An 8,378-nucleotide genomic window follows, 5' to 3' on the forward strand; every position below is an offset into this window, starting at 1 on the left:
ACGCTTCTTGCGACCCTGTTGACTATTTTGAATGAAACGCTTGATTGTTCGATGATCACGCTTCAGAAGCTTTGCAATTTTAAGAGTGCTGCATCCCTCTGCAAGATATCTCACTATTTTTGACTTTTCTGAGCCTGTCAAGTCCTTCTTTTGACCCATTTTGCCAAAGGAAAGGAAGTTGCCTAATAATTATGCACACCTGATATAGGGTGTTGATGTCATTAGACCACACCCCTTCTCATTACAGAGATGCACATCACCTAATGCTTAATTGGTAGTAGGCTTTTGAGCCTATACAGCTTGGAGTAAGACAACATGCATAAAGAGGATGATGTGGTCAAAATACTCATTTGCCTAATATATATATATATATATTAGTGTTAGTCGAGCAGCAAAGTGCTTGGGTGCTCGAGGAGAACTCATTGGGATGCTCAGGTGCTCTACCAAGCCCCCGAGCACAATGGAAGTCAATGGGAGAACCAGAGCATTAAACCAGGCACCCCCTGCTCTGAAGAGGGGAGGGTGTCTGGTTCATAGTAAAAGGTTAGAAATTGATGGAAACACCACTGAAATGGTTCGGGAACAGCAAGGGGAGGATGTCTGGATGCATCCTGGACTCCCAGTTCGCTGCTGGGAACAATGTTGTCTGAGTAGTACGCCACTTTAACAGGCTGACAATAATATTCACCAAACCAAAGATAAAATCGATTTTAGAGGAAAACTTGTTAGGAAACATTCTTTCCTGTATATTTATTAGAATATAAAGTGCAACTGCTGCCAAAAATTACAAGGAAGAGGCATTCTAATACAGCCTGTATATTACATAAAGGAGGGCCTCATTCACATTGTGGTACAAATGTTTAGGTAAAGGGACTCCTACTCTCATAAAGCCTATGCACTAAGGAAAAGGGCTGCCAAAAATTACAAGGAGCCGGCACTCCAATATACCCTTTATTACACATAAAGGTGGGTATCATACACACCCTTGAAATATCATGATTGATGGCCTGCTGGTGACCCTCCAAACATTAGGAGCAAGGGCCTGCTGGTGACCCTCTAAAACTTTAGGGGCGAGGGCCTGCTGCCAAGCTGATCATCTAAAAAAAATTGTGGGCGAGGGCCTGCTGCTGAGCTGACCATCTAAAAATTTAGGGGTGAGGGTCTGCTGCTGAGCTGACCCTCTAAAACATTATGGTTGAGGGCCTGCTGGTGACCCTCAAAAACATTATTGTTGAGGGCCTGGTGGTGACCCTCTAAAACATTATGGGTGAGGGCCCGCTGCTGAACTGACCTGCTAGAACATTAGGATTGAGGGCAGCCTAATAAGCATTTTTATATAATGGAGGAGGAGGAGTGGGACGAAAAAAGGGAGAATGAAAAATATACCCTTTTTTGTGGTGGAAGGGGTGCATGGGAATGCAGTGTATTCAATACACCATAAAAGCCACATTTAAAGTGCCTTTATGTTCAGCCGCTTTCCTCTGGTGGAGTATAGAAGTTAGGGGCAATCCAGGCCTTGTTCATTTTTATAAGAGTCAACCGGTCAGCATTTTCAGTTGACAGGCTGATGCGCTTATCAGTTATTATGCCACCAGCAGCAATAAATACAAGCTCTGACAAAACAGTGAGGGCGGGGCAGGCCAGCACCTCCAAGGCGTAGAGTGCCAGTTCGTGCTACGTGTCCAACTTGGACACCCAATAGTTGTAAGGCACACAGGGATCACTGAGGACGCTGACAGAGTCTGCTACGTACTCCTTCACCATCTTCCAAAAATGTTCCCTCCTTGTGACACTAGGCCACGCATCAGGTTGAGGGTGCTGGTGGGGTGTCATAAAACTGTCACAGGCCTTGGAGAGTGTTGCCCTGCCTCTGTTGGAACTGCTGTGTGTTCCCCTTGTCTCCCCTCCTTGGTTGGCCAAGGGACTACGTACTCTGAAGCTAGCGTTGTCAGCTAGAAATTTTTTAAGCAATTTTTCCATAAGGACCTTCTGGTATTGCACCATTTTTTTTTATCCTCTCCACCACAAGAATGAGAGATGAGAAGTTCTATTTGTAGCGTGGGTCTAGAAGGGTGAACAACCAGTAATCAGTGTTGGCGAAAATGCATACAACGCAAGGGTCACGGGAAAGGCAGCCTAACATAAAGTCAGCCATGTGTGCCAGAGTCCCAACAAAGAAGACTTCACTGTCCTCATCAGAAGGATGACTCTCAATCTCCTCATCCTCTTCCTCCTCTTCTACCCATTCACGCTGAACAGATGGAATAAATCTTCCATGGGTACTACCTCTGTAGCGGAGGCAACCGTCCTCTGCTCCTTCTCTTCATCATCATCCACTTTGCGCTGAGAAGATGAACTGAGGGTGTTCTGGCTATCACCCTGTGTACTTTCTTTCCCCATTTTCACCTCTTCCACATGCAAAGTGTCCACCTTAATTGTGAGCAGCGTTTGAGTAGACACAGAAGTGGGATGGTTATGCTGATAATAGTGTTATCGCCGCTCACCGTCTGTGTTGATTCCTCAAAGTTGCATAAAACCTCACAGAGGTCAGACATCAATGCCCACTCGTCACTTGTGAAGAGCGGAAGCTGACTGGAAAAGCATGTTGCAGCTCGTATTCCACTACTGCCCTCTGCTGCTCACAAAGCCTGGCCAACATGTTAAACGTGGAGTTCCAGCGAGTGCTCATGTCGCAAAACAATCGGTGAGCTGGCTATAGCAAGTGCTGCTGCAGCGTTGCCAGACCGACGGAAGCTGTCGATGACTTGCGGAAATGGGCACACACGCAGCACACTTTTACCAGAAGCTCAGGCAAATTGGGGTAGGTTTTGAGAAACCGCTGAACCACTAGGTTGAACACGTTGTCTAAGCATGGTATGTGTGTGAGCTTGCTGAGCTCCAAAGCATCCACCAAGTTACAGCCATTATCAGACACAACCATGCCTGATTGTATGTTGAGTGGTGAGAGCCACAGCTCAGTCTGGTCCCTTATCCCCTGCCACAGCAGTGTGCTGTTTGTCACCTAAGCAGATAAGTTAAAGAACGGCCTGTTGCTGCTTCCCCACTAGAGTGCTTCACTGCTTCCAGCTACTGACTGATGTCTGACTGGTGCTGCAAGATGATAATTCAGAGGTGGAAGTGGAGGAGGAGGCTGAGGAGGAGAGGGGGGGTTTCAGCCACTAACGTAAGTGGTGGCGGAAACCCTGATGGAAGTAGGGCCCCCAATCCTTGGTGTTGGTAGCAACTGTGCCATCCCAGGGTACAACTCGCTCCTGGCCTCCACAACGTTCACCCAGTGTGCCGTCAGGGAAATGTAGCGTCCTTGGCCAAAAGCACTTGTCCATGTGTCAGTCGTTAAGTGGACCTTACCAATAACTGCATTGGTCAAGGCACGGGTAATATTACGGGACACATGCTGGGACTGCAAAAAATATTGGCGGTTGGGGACAGAGTACCGCGGGACAGCCGCTGCTATCAGGCTACGGAAAGCCTCAGTGTCCACAGGCCTAAATGGCAACATTTCCAGGGCCAGCAATTTGGAAAGGTGCACATTTAGTGCTATGGTCTGTGGGTAGGTGGCTGGGTGTTTGCACTTTCGTTCAAAAGTCTGGGGTATAGACATCTGTACGCTGCTCTGGGACACAGAAGTGGATGTGCTAGCTGATGGTGCTTGCGAAGGTCCAGGTGCATGGCAGGAGGCAACCGGGCCTGTGTTTTGGACAGGGGATTGGCCAGCAAGTGACACAGGAGAAGAGGAGGCAGTGGTCTGGCCCACAGACACTGGTTGTGGACCCAGGCATTCGGCCCACCTATTAGGGTGCTTTTATGCCATGTGGTGGATCATGCTGGTGGTGGTGACTGTTGCTACTGTTCACACCCCTGCTCATTTTGGTACGACACAGGTTGCAAATGACAATACTTTTATCATCTGCACTTTCCTCAAAAATGTGCCAGACTGCAAAACACCTACCCCTTGGCAAGGGAGATTGCCGCAAGGGGGTGCTCAGGGAAGCAGTTGCGGGCCTATTTGGTGTGGCCCGACTTCTTCCTTTTTCCACCCCACTGCCTCTTCCAGCCTGTTTCGGTGCTGCGGATCTCTCCCCCTCTGTACTGCTGTCCTTGCTTGGCTTGCCACCTTCACAGGTTGGGTCAGTGACTTCATCGTCCAGCACCTCCTCTTCCACTTCCTCACTCTGTTCATGCTCCTGACTTGTTGACCTAACAACAACCTCAGTTATTGACAACTGTTTCTCCTCCTCATTATGAACCTCTTGAGACACTAATTGCGGTTCCCCACCGTCATTTTCTTCTGACTGTGGATGCTCCAGAGTTTGGGAATCAGTGCACATGATCTCCTCATGTGCCTCTTCAAGCGGGCTTGGCAAGAGGCCCAAATTGAGGAATGGCGATGAAAACAGCTACTCGAATATCTGAGTGTGGGATCACTAGTTTGCCAAGGCTCTCCATGGTGGGTGGAAGAAGTATCAGGGTGAGGATTCTGTTGACCATACTCTTGGCTACTGAGACTGGACTTTGTGGAAGACAGGGTGGTGCTTAACCGACTAGAAGCATTATCTGCTGCAATCCAACCGACCACCTGGTCGCACTAGTCTGACTTCGAGAGTGGTGTCCTGTGCCGGCCTGCAAACTGGGACATGAAGCTAGGTATCTTGGATGAGTGTTTTTCTTGTGCTCTGGTGGCAGGCACAGTTCCATTGTGCCCAGGGCCACGGCCTCAGCATGCACCATCAGCAGCACGGCCACTTCGCCGTCCCTTACTGCTCGCCTTGTGCATATTAAATGGTATAAATGCTTGCAATTTGTCAAACATACAGTAGCGCTGGTTTTGTAAGTGTATGGGCAAATAAAGTAGACAGAATGTCACAGATATTTTTAGGATGCGCACACGTTAAACAGGGAGTATAGCGCAAGTAATGTCGCTGTCACCACCGCCTAATAAAAAATTACACTGAATTAATGTCACTGATATTTCTGACGGGCAAACATTATACAGGAGATGTAGCGCAGGTAATGTAACTGTCCACAGCAGATACAGTCTACAGAAAAAGTACACTGGATATCACAGATATTTTTAGGCTGCGTACACGTTACACAGGAGAGTAGCCCAGATAATTTCGCTGTCACCAGCCGTGAAAAAAATGACACTGAATGTCTCTGATATTCTGGATGCGCTAACGTTATACTGGAGATGTAGTGCAGGTAATGTTGCTGCCACCAGCAGCAAAAAAATTTGACTGAATGTCACTGATATTTCGGATACGCAAATGTTATACAGGAGATGTAGCGCAGGTAATGTAACTGTCCACAGCGGACACTGTTTATGGAAAAATTACACTGGATGTCTAAGATATTTTTAGGCTGCGCACACGTTAGACAGGAGATGTAGCGCAGATAATGTCGCTGTCTGCATCGGCTAAACAATTGCAAGCTATTTAGCGCAGGTTGCGCTAAAAATATATATTGCTGCCAGATACAACAATAGTCTTTAAAAGGACTTTTGGGTCTCTAACAAGTTTTAGCAATTTAGTGCAGGTTGCACTAAAAATATATATTGCTGCCACACAATAATCCATAAAAGGACGTTTGGGTCTATAACAAGTATAAAAATTAAAATATTGCTATTTCAATCCCTACACTATCTCTCTCATCTGTTCTCCAGCTCTACCTGACTAATACTGAGCCGAACACGTCTCATCGGGTGCTCTATAGCACCTGATGACACATTCCGGCCAGCCAATCACTGTAATGCCAGCAGCCAACCTGGCTACGGCATTACAGTGAATGGCAGTACTTACCTGCATGTTCATTGGCTGCATAGTAGCCAACAAACGAGCAGGGAGGAGACTCGAGCATCGTGCTCGAGCACACGTGGTATTCGGCCAAACACTATTGTGACACAGTGAGAGGTTTCATCTGGGAAAACTGGCATTTTCCTCCCAGCATGTGCTACTGGGCTGATTTACAACCAGGTGAGGTCAAATACCAGACCGGATTTTAAGTGTCATTCCGGGTTTTGGCAGTACCTGGCTGTCCTTAAATAGGTTATGGGTGACCGCCACTTCGGTGGAAGAGGGGGAGACAACCCTGCTAAGTGTGATGGTGAGAGATGTTGGGGACTTGCTGCCGGGTCCTGAATTGGCAAACCTCAATGTCTCCGGGGATAATTTTGGTACCACCCAACGTCGGGACCCAACCCTATCCCGCGCCTGGGAAAATGTGTTAATAGTAGATGGTGAACCACAACAAACTGGAGCAGAGTCAGTGTTTCCCCGTTTTGTGGTTCATCAGGATATGTTGTATCGGGTAAACCAACTACGGGGTGCACCTACTGTACAATTGGTGGTCCCCAAGACTTATCGCAAGCTTGTGTTATATCTAGCCCACCAACGCGATCTTGGGGGTCACCCAGGGCTGCAGAAAACTCAGGATCATATTCTACAGCAGTTTTACTGGCCCAGCATATTCAAAGAAGTGGAAGAGTTTTGTAAGTCTTGCCCAACCTGCCAGATAACTAGCCCCCAGCCACATTTCCGTAGTCCCCTAGTACTTCTCCCGATTATCGAAGCACTGTTTGACCAAAAAGATATGGATCTCATAGGCCCAGCACTGGAGTCCGCCAGAGGGCATCAACACATCTTAGTCATTCTAGACTACACAACTTTTCAGCGACTAATGGACATCATGCTTCGTCCACATCGTTGGTGCTTACCTGGACAATATTGTCATCCACAGTACCGACTGGGAAATTCATCTAACCAAAGTGCAGGCTGTAGTGGACTCCCTCCGGAAACCTGGCCTAAACTCTAACCCCAAAAAATGTGCGATAGAGTTAGAAGAGACTAAATACCTGGGGTATGTCATTGGGCGCGGATCATCAAAACCCAAGTGAACAAAATAGAGGTGATACGGAATTGGCACCGACCTATCATCACTAGGCAAATAAAGTTATTCCTGGGAATGGTGGGCTATTACATCAGATTTGTTCCCCACTTTGCTACTCTAGCCGCACCCTTGACAGGACTCTTGAAGGGACACAAGTCAATGATGGTTCACTGGGATGATCGGGCAGAGGAGGCTTTCTCCGCTTTAAAGTCGGCCCTGTGCGGGTCCCAGGTTTTGGTTATGCCCGACTTCAAAAGGGAGTTTATAGTACAGACCAATGCCTCCGAAGTAAGCCTCGGTGCTGTACTCTCTCAGGAAGTCAACGGGGAGGAGCATCCTGTTGTCCTCCTCAGCCGTAAGCTCACCCCAGCTGAGACCTGGTATAGTTGATAGAGAGTGCTTGGCTATCAAGTGGGCAGTCGAGTCTCTCCGCTATTAATTATTGGGGAGAAAATTCCGCCTGGTGACTCACCACTCCCGTCTCAAGTGGATGAGTCAGGCAAAGGACAGAAATGCCTGGGTCACCCGATGGTTTCTCTCCCTACAAAACCCGGGTACACTGTCTGGTGTGTGTTCACCCCCTCAAGGTTGAACAAAGGGGGGGGGGGGGTTATGTGACACAGCGAGGGGTTTTGTCTGGGAAAACAGGTATTTTCCTCTAAGCGTGTGCTGCTGGGCTGATTTACAGCCAGGTGAGGTCAAATACCGTACCGGGTTTTAAGTGCCGGTCCAGGTTTTGGAAGCACCTAGCTTTCCTTAAATAAACAGCTGGGCTCAGAAGCCATGTCTCTGTGTTGGGATCTGTGAGTCTTGTGTCTGGATGAAGGCTTGCTACCTGTTTGGCGTGAAAACAGTTTGGTGCTGCTATCAGCAAGGACTCTTTGAGGCAGAATTGCCGCATGGTGTGAATTACCACCAACACCGCAAGGTGACTTTTTTATTTTTATTATTATGACTGCTTGTTTTCTCACTTGCCTAAAGTGTGAATAAAACACTGAACTGTTTGATCCAAAGAACTTGTTGTTGCCTCTATACTGCGTCCGCTAATTTTGTCTACCAGAGCGAAACCCCACAATATATTTTTTATGGGGGAGGAATTTATTTTTCCAAATGTTCAGCAAAGCATTCAAAGTGAAATTTGGTCCGAAGTTTAGGAAAATTTAGATTAGCAATGAATCCAAATTTCCTCGTGCTTCATGGTATTGAATCAGTTTTTCCTAAAATGGCGGCTGTACGTGTCACAAAGTGAAAATAAGAAGCCCGGGAATGCAAGATCACCCATAATGCCGTGCAGCCAGCCAATTCGCATATAGTCATCCCTTGTGATGTCACAGCCCTATAAAACGCTGATCCTCCATGGTCTCCTCCATGTCTTGTGAGCTGAGCATAGGTAGAGACATGGCAAGTGCTCATGTGCTAGGGACAGTGTTGCTGAAAACGATTAATGGAAGAATATTGGAGAGGAGAGTGCAAGG

The sequence above is a fragment of the Bufo gargarizans genome, chromosome 1 (genome assembly GCF_014858855.1).
Source record: "Bufo gargarizans isolate SCDJY-AF-19 chromosome 1, ASM1485885v1, whole genome shotgun sequence".
NCBI lineage: Eukaryota > Metazoa > Chordata > Amphibia > Anura > Bufonidae > Bufo > Bufo gargarizans.